Source organism: Aethalodelphis obliquidens, unplaced genomic scaffold (assembly GCF_003676395.1).
Source record: "Aethalodelphis obliquidens isolate GAN/ISIS:26980383/991018 unplaced genomic scaffold, ASM367639v1 scaffold78, whole genome shotgun sequence".
Lineage (NCBI taxonomy): Eukaryota > Metazoa > Chordata > Mammalia > Artiodactyla > Delphinidae > Aethalodelphis > Aethalodelphis obliquidens.
Window position 1 is genome coordinate 3,738,248 of NW_020838022.1, and position 12,997 is coordinate 3,751,244.

At 45.9% G+C, this 12,997-nt stretch overlaps 1 protein-coding gene across 1 annotated transcript in view; it reads left to right on the forward strand.

Moving 5' to 3' along the window:
• The window catches only part of FGF13 (fibroblast growth factor 13), a 526,861-nt gene that overhangs the window by 311,983 nt on the left and 201,881 nt on the right, over positions 1 to 12,997 (forward strand). The window lies entirely within an intron of this gene.

Consider the following 12,997-nt stretch of genomic DNA (forward strand, 5'->3'; position numbering starts at 1 on the left):
AAGTATAGCAGTGTGTACATGTCAATCCCAACCTCCCAGTCTATCCCCCCCCAGTTCCTGCCTGGTAACCGTAAGTTGGGTCTCTAAGTCTGTGAGTCTGTTTCTGTTTTGTAAATAAGTTCATTTGTATCATTTTTTGAACTAAATGCCTTCTGATGAGCTTGAGTGCAGCTTGCGATTAACTAGGGAGGGAAAGGTTTAACCAGAGCATCGTTTAAATGAAATAAGACATGCCAGGGCTCACGTCCTGATCAGTTGAAAGAGCCTTCTCCCCTCTCTTTTCTGGGGCTTTCTTTCCCCCTTTACTGCTTCTCAATCCACTCACACAGCCATACTATGTTGAATGCCAGGTAGCACAAAGCCACAATGACATATGCATACTTTATAGTTTTTGAGAAAGGGTTTTTATAGATCAGCCCATATATTGGTATTTACTTCATGGTTCCTGCCAAAGGTTTAGTCAAGATGGGCTGCTAATGTACTTGAGTGAACTTTCTTCAATGTCGCTGGGGCTGGAAGGACACATCAGTAAGTGATAGAAGCACATATGCTCATGGAACAGTGGCAGGAAGAGGAAGTAAGAGAACTCTGCTTGCTTGAAAGTGAGGGTAGTATTTCGTAACTGATAAAGTAAAATGAGTTTGCTGCTTAGATACCTTTTTCGGGGGACATGGAGATGTAGAGGTGACTTTGATGGTACTGATCACTCTCCCAATCATATAATTTTGTGTGTGTGTGTGTGGTACGCGGGCCTCACTGTTGTGGCCTCTCCCGTTGCGGAGCACAGGCTCCGGACGCGCACATGGCTCACGGGCCCAGCCGCTACACGGCATGTGGGATCCTCCCAGACCGGGGCACGAACTCGTGTGCCCTGCATCGGCAGGCGGACTCTCAACCACTGCGCTACCAGGGAAGCCCCAGTCATATAATTTTTAAGCAACATTACAATATAATTTTCCAGTCACTGTCACCAGGACTGAGAAATTTCTGGCTGTCAGCAGAGCCTATGAGGTGGGGTTTCCTGGGCTCTCGAGACATCTCAGGAGATTTGGAGCAACCATGAGATTTGTATTAGAGCTTAGCTTTCAAAACATGAAATAAAAATGTGAAGGAGGGCTTCCCTGGTGGCGCAGTGGTTGAGAGTCCGCCTGCCGATGCAGGGGATGCGGGTTCGTGCCCTGGTCCGGGAAGATCCCACGTGCCGCGGAGCGGCTGGGCCCGTGAGCCATGGCCGCTGAGCCTGCGTGTTGGAGCCTGTGCTCCACAATGGGAGAGGCCACAACAGTTGAGAGGCCCGCGTACCGCAAAAAAAAAAAAAAAAAAAAAAAAAGTGAAGGAAATAGTGATCATGCGTATTGCAGGCCTCTTCTAGCATGCCGTCCATGTGAAGAAGTATGGTGACAATGAACACATTTTCTAGAAAGACGGGTGTAATGCTTGAGAGTGCACTCTCTAGTATGTAGGTGACGAAACCTCATTCCTCTGAGATTTAATGCTCTAAAAATGGAAAAGATTGATAGGAGAAAATAGGCTTTCTATAGCAATTTAGCCTGTGATGTTGCCCAAGAAAGGTCTTAAGATCAAAGATTTCAGGCGAGAACGTTTCTGTGAGTAGCTATGACATCATTTTGTGAGCCTAACCGGAGCTCCTGTACTAATAGTTATTAAAGACAAAGGCATGTCTCTAGCCTCAGACACACACACACACACACACACACACACACACACACACACCACACACACCACACACACACACACACACACACACACACACAGCAGAGCTGGCTGGAACAGCATGCTGCGGGCAGTCCCCTTAGTTTACTGTGTCTGAAGACAAAGGCCGCTTACAAAATGGTGCCAGTGGCTTCCATCATTATGCACGGAGGAAGAGGCAAAATTTGGTGGAAAAGCCATACCTAGAATCAATCTATAAGTAATCTTTAAAGGCTGCCCAGATATTTCAGCCCCTAGGACATCGTGGCCAGAAGCACTCTGTATTAAAAAAACAAAATAAGTGAGACCAAATAAAACTTTTCAGTGAAGCCAGTCATAATGAAACATTTTCAAGAAATTCCAGATGGCATTCTCGAAGAAATACCATTTGTCAGTCAGTTTATTACTCTTTGAGCAGTACAGCCATCTTTTTCTCCTGTGGGTCATTCTCCATACTTTGGTTAGAAAACTAACATGAGGGCCGTGTGAAGCCTTGTCTGGACCAGCTAGAAAGTAGGTGGTTGGCATTTGTTTTCTTGAGAAAGTCACTTTCATGTTAAATAGGATTCAGCCTCCGTTAATGCTTAGGGAGTACTTAGTACATGTGGAGTAACTATCAAAGGCTAGACATTGTGCTGATGGTTCCATCCAAGTATCTCTTTTAATTTAAAAAACAACCTTGTTAGGAGTTAAACTCTGATTCAGTTGGATCGTCTGTAAAAGGTAGGAAATTGACGGGCCCAAGGTTATGCAGTAGGTGGCAGAGGTCTCCCAAGTTCAGTGCTCTTTTTTCTACCCTGTGGCTGGGTTTCCAGGAATATACATTTAATTGCCACCCAAATAGTTGTTTGGCCTCAAGGGAAAAGGGAATGAACCCATACTGAGGGCCGACTGCATGACCATCTGCCAGCCACTGTTCTAGGCGTATTTCAGTCTTTAATATGACTAGCAGTCCCCTCAGAACCTTGTGAAAATACAGATTCTGACTCTGTGGGTCTAGACTTGGCAGGCATGCGGGGCTGCATGTCTAACAAGCTCCCAGGCGATACCCATGCTGCTGGTCCAGGGTCCTGACTTCAAAATAGCTATCAGACTATTTTATGGGTTCAAAGAGGAGACAGGACTTGCCCAAGGTCACACTGTCGAGACCACTTTCGGTCTCAGAACTGGGATTTTTTTAAAAAAATTGATTGTTTTTTTAATCGAAGTAGAGTTGATTTACAATGCTCTGGCAATCTCTGCTGTACAGCCAAGTGACTGAGTTATTCACATATAGACACTGTGTTTTCATATTCTTTTCCATTATGGTTTATCACCGGATATTGAATGTTTCCCTGCGTTGTGCAGTAGGACCTTGTTGTTTCTCCATACTGTATATAATAGTTTACATCTGCTAATCCCAAGCAGACTTGTGGTTGCCAAGAGAGAGGGAGGTGGGGGAGGGGAGAACTGGGAGTTTGGGATTAGAAGTGGGATTTGAACCAGGACTGGTGGATTATGACGCCTTTGCCAGTACCTCGTTTTTCATTCCCTTAGGCTTTTAAACCTTCCTCCTTGAGAGAGCCATTTGTATTCCATATTTAATTAAGGGGCTTAGAACTCTGAAGTTGTAGTATCTCCTAGAGCGCTTCCTTCTTTGTTCAGGAAAACATCTTTGCAGTTAATTGTGCTTACATTTGCGGCCTTAATTTTTCTCTTGCTCCTTTGATTAGACACACCGGTTCCACCCTAGCTGCACCTTAGAACCACCTGGGGAGCTTGACTACCAAGGTCCACACCCCGCTGCAAGACCAATTAAAGGAGAATTTCTGGAGGTGGGGCCCGGGCATGGGCATGTTATAAAAGCTCCCTACGTGATCCTGATTTTGTAGCTAGGGTGGAGAGCCCCTGAATTACAGGGTTCAAGGGAGCAATTTCTGGAAAATGTAATGCAAACCTCCTTTTTTTGTGATGTCATAAAAGAAGGACTAGTGTATTTATTGAGCCAGTCACCAAGAAGGTTCCCGATGAATTCTTGGTACCATTTTGTTTTGTGACCATGAGCTTGGACTGCACTGTGGTTCAAGTTGGGGCACATGTGAAGTTTGCAGTGGCTCTGGGTGACCTTGAGGGTGAGATACAGCATCACAGACTGGCTTCAGGGCCAAGACACCTGTTCTCACCAACCCAAGACGTTGACCTTGAAGGGTATTAATAAGAAGAGAGCTTGCTTTGACTCACTGCAACAAAACTGGCTAGTGAGGAGATAGTCATATTGAAACACAACAAAAACACAGGGCAGGGGTGGGTTAATGCTGTGGTAGAACTATGGACAAACCACAGGGGCTGAGTGCTCAGGCTGGAACGGACCGGCTGTGGGGAGATATGAGCTGCTGTAGAGTTTTACGCAGTGAATAGCACCACTGCCCGAGGGGACGTGGCCGCGGTTGGCTGAGGTGTGCAAAGAAATGGAAATACAGTTGATCCTTGAACAGCATGGATTTGAACTGCCAGGGTCCACTTACACGTGGGATTTTTGTTCACTAATAAATACTACAGGACCACATGATCCGTGGTTGGCTGTATCCGCAGATGCGGAACCATGGGTATGGAGGAACCGTGGAGAGGGAGGGCTGACTACAAGTTATACGTGGATTTTCAGCTGCATGGAGGTTTGGCACCCCTAACCCTGCATCTTTTTCAAGGGTCAACTGTAGCAAGATAATCAGGCGCCAGAGCCCACCCTCCAAAGATGAGAGAGGAATTTTCACTGGAGAAAGCAAGGAATGGCTTAAAACAGTCATTCTTAACTCTAGCTGTGCAGTCGAATCACCCGAGGAGCTTGGAAACCCGCCAGCGCTCTGGCCTCAGGCTAGAGATTCTAGTGTAATTGATCTGGGGTGGCACCACGGGTACTTCAGTTTTTAGAGTTCCCCAGGTGACGCTAAGGCTCAACCCCAGCTGAGAACCACTGGTATGGATTATGTTTGTTCCTGGCGGAGAATGCAGATGGCAGAGGTAGCTGGAGCAGGTAAAACGAACAGCTGGGGCAATCATACTCCCAGTGTGATCCCTGACCAGCAGCGGCAGCACTTGGGAACTTGTTAGAAATGACAATACTCACACCCACCCCAGAACACCTCCATCAGAAACTCTAGTGGAGGACCTCCCTGGTGGCGCAGTGGTTAAAAATCCGCCTGCCAATGCAGGGGACACGGGTTTGATCCCTGGTCCAGGAAGATCCCATATGCCGTGGGGCAACTAAGCCCGTGTGCCACAACTACTGAGCCACAACTTCTGAAGCCCACGCGCCTCGAGCTTGTGCTCTGCAACAAGAGAAGCCACTGCAATGAGAAGCCCGCGCACCACAACAAAGAATAGCCCCTGCTCGCCGCAACTAGAGAAAGCCCGCGTGCAGCAACGAAGACCCAATGCAGCCAAAAATAAATAAAATACAATAAATTAATTAAAAACAAGCAACTCTAGTGGAGGGGGCCCAGCAGTCTGTGTCTTAACAAGCCTTGCAGTGCACTATGATGGATACTTCAGTTTCGCTTGGACTTGAGCAGGGTGCATGGGAGAGGAATGCAATGACATCCGGCTAGAAAACTTGAAAGTAATGGGCTGGTATCAGCTCTCTGAACAGTATACTGAGATGTGTTAGCATCACCCAGTGTTCTAAGGTGGAATGTATTTCTTGGCATTTCTTTCTCACATGCTTGAAATGGCAGTAGGGACAAAACCTATGTCATTCCTGCTGGGGCAGGGGACTTCTGAAAGCACACTCTGCTCTGCTAGAGGAAGCTGCCACTTTTCTTCTTAAGGGAGTCATTTCTGTCTTCAGTAGGGATATACATCCTTCCTGGTGACATGGGCCCTTTGATGATGAGAATGCCAGCCTTCAAGGAAGCTCCTTAGATAATGCCACAGAGAGTTGCTCTGTCTTCTTGCTTCTCATCCCCATTTGAGCAGGGTCTTTGGTAGCCTGTGCCCTGTCTGTTATTCACAGCACGTGCCTGAAGTTACTCCCCTAGAGTTGAACAATGCCATTGGTGCTGCTCTGTGTCATCACTCACTAGAGAAAGCCTTTGCCCTGGGCTGAGTAAGGACCCCACTGGTGTGTAGCCGTAGTGCTTTCCGTCTTGTTAGGGGCTTTCTGTTACCCGGCTCATTGGCATGCTCACTAGCGCATTTTCCTTGCTCTTTGGTCTGGACTGTGTGGGCCAAACTCCCCTGAATAGAAGAGCTGTGTCCCTGCAAGATGCTGAGCATCTCCGAAGGTCACAAAGGGGCTTCCAGGATTGGTCCGACTGCTTTACAGAGAGGTTTATAGAACACAGGGGGCTTACCTGTCATCAAGTCTAGTGATTCTCAACTAAGATGATTTTGCTCTCATCCCACTGGTAAAGGGGGATTTGACGGTATCTGGAGACCTCTTTGGTTGTCACAAGTTGAACAGGGATGCTACTGGCATCTACTGGGTAGAGGTCAGGGATCCTATTAAACATCCTACAGTGCACAGAACAGCCTCTCGGAACAAGGAATTATCCAGCCCCAGGTGTCAAAGTGCTAACGTTGCGCTACCCTGGCCTAGTCCACATGACTTATTTTTGAAATGAGAAAACTGAGGCTCAGAGATCTGACCTGGCATTCCAGAGGTCACCCGGGAAGTCAGCTGTGACTCAGGGTGGGGATCCTGGTACACTGCTCACCGGCTCCATCTCTGTTATGGGCAGCGTTTCCTCCATTGCAGCCACTACTATGTGCCTGCCAGGTACCGGGCAATGTGCTGGACTCTTTCCATTTTTGACCCCTTCTTCTTAGCACTCGCCTTCAAGGTAGGCAGGGCTCTCCCTAGGAGGCACTAATTTTATGCATGCAAAATTACCATGTGCAAAGCATTGTAGGCCACTAGGAAAGCAAGGATGATACCAAAAGAGACATTGTTCTGGTCTTCTGGGAGCTGACATTCAAGTTGTGGAGGAGAGACCATATATAAGAAAATAATTATCAGTCTAACTTGTCAGTAAAAACCTAGGATTATGACCAGAAAGCTGTCTCAAGGCATGACAGGATAAATTTCTTAAAATGTCATATGGGGCTTCCCTGGTGGTGCAGTGGTTGGGAGTCCGCCTGCCAGTGCAGGGGACACGGGTTCGGGCCCTGGCCCGGGAGGATCCCACATGCTGCGGAGTGACTGGGCCCATGGGCCACAACTGCTGAGCCTGAGCTCTAGAGCCTGCATGCCACAACTACTGAGCCCACGTGCTGCAACTACTGAAGCCCATGTGCCTGGAGCCCGTGCTCCGCAATGGGAGAGGCCACTGCAATGAGAAGCCCACGAGCCACAATGAAGAGTAGCCCCTGCTTGCCACAACTACAGAGAGCCGGCGTGCAGCAACGAAGGCTCAACGCAGCCAAAAATAAATAAATAAATAAAATTAATTTTAAAAATTGTCATATGGACATGAAGAGTTAAGAGTGAGCTTTGTGGGAAGGCTGGGTGAAGAAGGGCATCCTTCATTTGATTCTTAAGAATTCTTTGAGTGTGTTTATGATGGACCCCACATATAGAATGGCGAATGAGACAAAGAATGTTGCTGCCTCAGAGAGCTTGTATTCTTGTGGGAAGAGTCAGATGAGAGATACATACATACCTACATACATACATAAAATAGTTACAGATTGTGACGAGTGCAAACCTACCTAACATGGCTAAAAAGACATCTCAGAAGAGGTGGCATTTGAGTAGAGCCTGAAGGACATAAAGGGGGCATCAGAGTGAACAGCAAGTACATGGTCTTTAGGCAGGAAAAAGCCTAGCATATTCTAGATACTAATGTAAAGCTAGTGTGTGGAAGAAGATAGGCATGTGATGGAATTGAGGAGGTGGGTGGCCGCCGTGGTAGGGAGTTTGCATTGTATTCCACCATGAAAAGAGCAAAACAGCCTGAACAAACAGAATTGGAGGAAGGCTGGATAGTGCTTGGGGGTTGCATGGAGATGGGGGAGATCGCAAAGGCGAAGGTAACTGAAATTTCTAGAAATATTTTACAGTTATTTCTGTCTTAGCCAAATCAAATGATCATTAGTATTGATCAATTCAGTTCAGTGAATTATTTATTTAAGTTACTCATTTACATTTAAACCTGCCGTCTTGATAGTATCCAGTGTGGCAGTAAAGCTTGAACGATAGATACACATAAGTAGATAGAGTGTAAGTTGGGAGGCAAAATGGAGGTCTTAACTCATCCTGTGGTTGATGTACCTTTCAGCTTGACAGGTGCTCAGTGACAGGGAAAAGTAATCGCTCTAATTACTCTTGTTTTCGTCTCACTTTCTTTCTCATTATGTGAGGACATTTGATAATCTGTACATTTTGCCATATTTTCTGTTTCATAGATATTTTCAAGTATTTGCTTGTTGAAGTCACTAATATATGTCTAATAACTTTGGTAGTCCCATGGCTGTGTTCATTTCTGTTGCCCTGGTGATCTCAGATTTGCTTTGATTTAAAATCACATCATTAATTATGTTGAGTCATCTTTCTGAAGAGTTCATTTAAAAAGAGAAAACAACAGGGCTTCCCTGGTGGTGCAGTGATTGAGAGTCCGCCTGCCGATGCAGGGGACACGGGTTCGTGCCCCGGTCCGGGAGGATCCCACATGCTGCGGAGCGGCTGGGCCCGGGAGCCATGGCCGCTGAGCCTGCGCGTCTGGAGCCTGTGCTCCGCAACGGAGAGGCCACAACAGTGAGAGGCCCGCATACCGCAAAAAAAAAAAAAAAAAGACAGAAAACTTCGTTGGAGACAGAGATAATCTTTGAAGCTAAGAAACACCGGTGATCCCCATCCCTGTTAAATATATCAATGTTTGTACAAAGCAGTCTTACCTTAGACTTTTTGGTAAGCACGCTGGAATCCTGGCTTCTAGGCTGTGCTTTTCCAATAGCTGTGTGGCTTGTCAAGTCACTTCCCCTTCTTGAGCTTTATTTACCTTATGTTTTAAGACAAAGGGGTTGCATTAAGTTATCGCTAAAGGAATTGTGTTTGGAATGTTGTGGAAGATTGTAGTGTTCGTGATACTACTAAATATTTGGGTAGGTATTTTATGTAACCTATGATATATATATATATAATTATTTTTTTTTTGCAGTATGCGGGCCTCTCACTGTTGTGGCCTCTCCCGTTGCGGAGCACAGGCTCCGGACGCGCAGGCTCAGCGGCCATGGCTCACGGGCCTAGCCGCTTTGCGGCATGTGGGATCTTCCCGGACCAGGTCACGAACCCATGTCCCCTGCATCGGCAGGCGGATTCTCAACCACTGCGCCACCAGGGAAGCCCCACCTATGTTATATTTATTGATAAAAGTTATAGAGTAAAACAGGAAGTGGATAATTTTGGGGGGGGGGCTGCATACGGGCTTTCTCTAGTTGCAGCGAGCAGGGGCTACTCTTCGTTGAGGTGCGCGGGCTTCTTATTGCGGTGCCTTCTCTTGTTGCAGAGCACAGGCCCTAGGCGCATGGGCTTCAGTAGTTGCAGCATGCGGGCTCAGTAGTTGCAGCGCAGGCTCTAGGGCACGTGGGCTTCAGTAGTTGTGGCTCGCAGGCTCAGTAGTTGTGGCACACGGGCTTAGTTGCACCGCAGCATGTGGGATCTTCCCGGACCAGGGATCCAACCTGTGTCCCCTGCACTGGCAGGTGGATTCTTAACCACTGCACCACCAGGGAAGTTCCGGAAGTGGATTTTCTAAACATAGAAAGGGTAAATGATTGTTAACTTCTTTAACTAAAAAAATACATTTAAGAAGTATATTACTTGGAATTATCTTTAATTTTATCAAAGATTGTTTTGCTACAGATTGATGCTTTGTTTATATCCAGTTTGAAATGGGAACACTATTTCTGTGATCATGAGTACCTCAGACCAGGTCATCAGGTTTAGACATAAACTCTCTTCCCTTACCATGAATGACCCCCAAGCCCTGACCATGACCTTGATCTAGGTGATTGCTGAGAAGCCTGGGGGAGAGTGGGGGTGGTTTAATGCCAATCCAGTACTGATGCTGGGAAACCAATCCTGGATGCAGGCTTGCCCACCTAATGGTTAGTCAATAAACACCTTTTATAATGGGAACTAGGTCTTTCATAAATTGTGCTCTTAACTGTCATGCTACCAGTAAAGTCACTTATTTTTGCCACCCTCATCTCTGCGTATGCCACCTGTCAGTGTCTGCGTGTCTGTGGGTGTGTGAATTTGCATGTGTGCACTTGTCTCCTCCAAATCTCAACCACTCTTGTGGGACTTTGGAATTCTGAGTAGGTGATCAGGGCCAAGGGCACTGGCTGAGTGGGCGCTATTTCCCAGCAGAGGCCTACTCCTTGACTGCTGTTGTCATGGGGCTCGTGGGCTTTCTCAAAGCATGGGCCCCACGGCCCAGAAATCAACCATGAGGGCTAAGCCACTCTTACCATCTTATCTGTCTTGAAGAGTCAAGTTGAACCTCTGAAACTGGAAGAGGTTTGGTGTAAATCTATCATCTACCTAATCACTGGAGTCTTTCATGCACCTTCAAGATTAGATAAATATTATTTAGAAGAACAGCAGGAGTCATTGAGTAAGTGTGGACAAATGGTTCCAATGAACAAAGGCGAGAGTGGTTTTCAGAGGCTAGAAGTGATGTGCGAGAAGAAATGCACTAGAAGGGGGAAAACAGCAGAAGTCATAGTACCTAGCCAGGGAAAGGCAAATCCCATTCTTTCTTCCTGTTTTGATGAGCTGACTTCTTTACAAGTGTCCCTCTTTTCTAGAGCTAGTGGCCCTTGGAAGCATTGTCTCCTCATCCTTTTTGTAAGGAAGTAGAATTAAGGTACCCACCTGCCTTGATGCTGGGGTCTTGTGGGAAGTCCCCTGTCATTCCCGCTGCTGTCAACTGCACATGCATCCACTGTCCTACTTGAAGGAGCCCTAAGAATAAATGCATTTAACATAATAGTTTTAATCTTTCATCCAAAATAAATTTACATTCAGAGATTTTATACACCTGTGTGAGGTGTTGCGTGGATGATGCCACTTCTGTTTACAAAGTCCAAAATATTTTTAGCTCTCGTGTCAACATGACACCCAGGTGTACTGATAGATTGAATATTCTTTTTTTTCTTTCTGTTTTGCCTGAATTGACTGATGTTTGGGGCATTGAGTGGAGACGGCCTGGACCCAAAGCTAAGCCATTAACTCCCAGGTGTTCACGATTTCCAAGGAAATGTTCTGTGCCTGTGGTCATTACTCAGATGGCACCTTAAATGCTCGCATCTTGGCACCTTTTGCACTTGCTAAATTCAGCTTGAAGAAAGAACAGGAGAGAGAGAATTTTGTGGAAAGCAATTATCTTGCACTTTTGTGACTTTCATGCTTTCCCATCATGATGAATTTGGGGGCTGGTTCTTGTATCAGTCACTGGGTTGCTTTCACTAGAATTTTGTTGTATGTTACGGATAACCAGTTGTATCTAATTAAACAATAATGATGTCAGTGCAAGGCATTTTCTGGGAATTAATGACCAGCGGGGAAAAGCTGATGGCTGGAGAATCAGCCAAAGGCTATTACCTTCAGCCTGTCATTAATCTCCAGAAATGCCCATTTGTGACGTCATTTTTGGTATTGAAAAATGAAAATGGAAGACAATTTACTGGTGTTTATCATGTACTTCTGAATAGCAAGTTCTCTATATATTATCCAAAAGTTGTTCTTTTTTTTTAATCCTCCAATTGTCCTTTAATCTTAAAATTTGTTTCTTATATACAGTGCATGAAAATGGGATTTCTCAGCTTCTGTATAATCATGGGCGGGGTTTTGCTTTTTTTTTTTGAGTTCCAAGTTTGGGAGGTTTCCCTAAATTTTTTTTTTTTTTTTTTGCGGTACACGGGCCTCTCACTGTTGTGGCCTCTCCCGTTGCGGAGCACAGGCTCCGGACGCGCAGGCTTAGCGGCCATGGCTCACGGGCCCAGCTGCTCCGCGGCACGTGGGATCTTCCCGGACCGGGGCACGAACCCGTGTCCCCTGCATCGGCAGGCGGACTCTCAACCACTGCGCCACTAGGGAAGCCCCCTAAAATATTTTGTATGGTAAAATCAGAATTTATCTTTACCTATGATGCTGGAATTTGATAAGTGTCTATATTGTCGTAACTAACTGCTCATGGCAGGTAATGGTTGCAAATGGTTTGAATAGCAGCTGTTGCTACCGAAGATGTGCATTCAACGACCAGATTCTAAGAAGTTATAGTCACATTCCTAGTAGATGAAGGGAACTCTGCCAGGAAAAGCAGTGGGGGTTTGTCTATATAGTATTTTTGATTAGTGCTGCTGGGAGCTAGAGGAAAATAGAAAGAGAAGTAACTAAAATATTCATCACCTTCTTGCATAATTTAATGACTTATAAAGGAAGACAACAATTCCACATACAAGCAATCTATCAAGAACTTGTTCTAAACTCATAATACGAATTTCAAAGTTATGTTGGGTTTTATACCTTTTTTACTCCTACATGAAAGAAAGTTCTTAATGTCCGTTAGGATCCCAGCCAGTGAGCTGGGAATATTTTGCCAAACATGGAAGCTTGAGATCCCATCTAATTTCAGCCATAAGCTGTGGGTATTTTACAAACACTGCAGCATTATTCTCCCCATAGGAAGTGTGCCGCTGGTGTCAGTCTTTCTCAATGCATGTTAAGTGTATGCATTTGGGGGAGTCGAATGAGTCAGCTCGCCGTGAATCATAGCTTTAGGGGCACTGACTCACTCCCAGTAAAATGGGATGGCCTCATTGAGAAGGGCATGAAAGAGAAAAAAATCCATGCTGGGGTCAGTTCTCTGTTTCTGCAGATGCAGATCAAATTTGCACCCACTTTGGTGGGTAGTTACCAGGCTAAAGAATGTTGCCGCAGACCCTGTAAAAGCAGACACCTTGTTTTTGCAGGGAGAAAACACTAGAAATTCAGTCTTGCTTAGGACAATGCACAAAGGGCCTAGCAAGCTGAGAGGGGCTTGGTGTATATCTGAGGCCAGAATTAGTGAACCAGGCCCTGCTGTTCCGCAATTCAAGGTAGGTCTTTGAGCCAATGTTGATTATTAGGCTCTCAACTGGAATTTGTTCTCTGCATTAGGGGGTTTCGAATATGTGAAGAATGTTTGTGACAGCCCCAGTTCTCTTTGGGGAAAAAATGAATTCTTTTGTCAGACTCAGTACATAGTGCGTGGAAGCCGGGCCCTCTCCAGGAGCAGACTGAGGAAGAAAACCTAAAGTAATA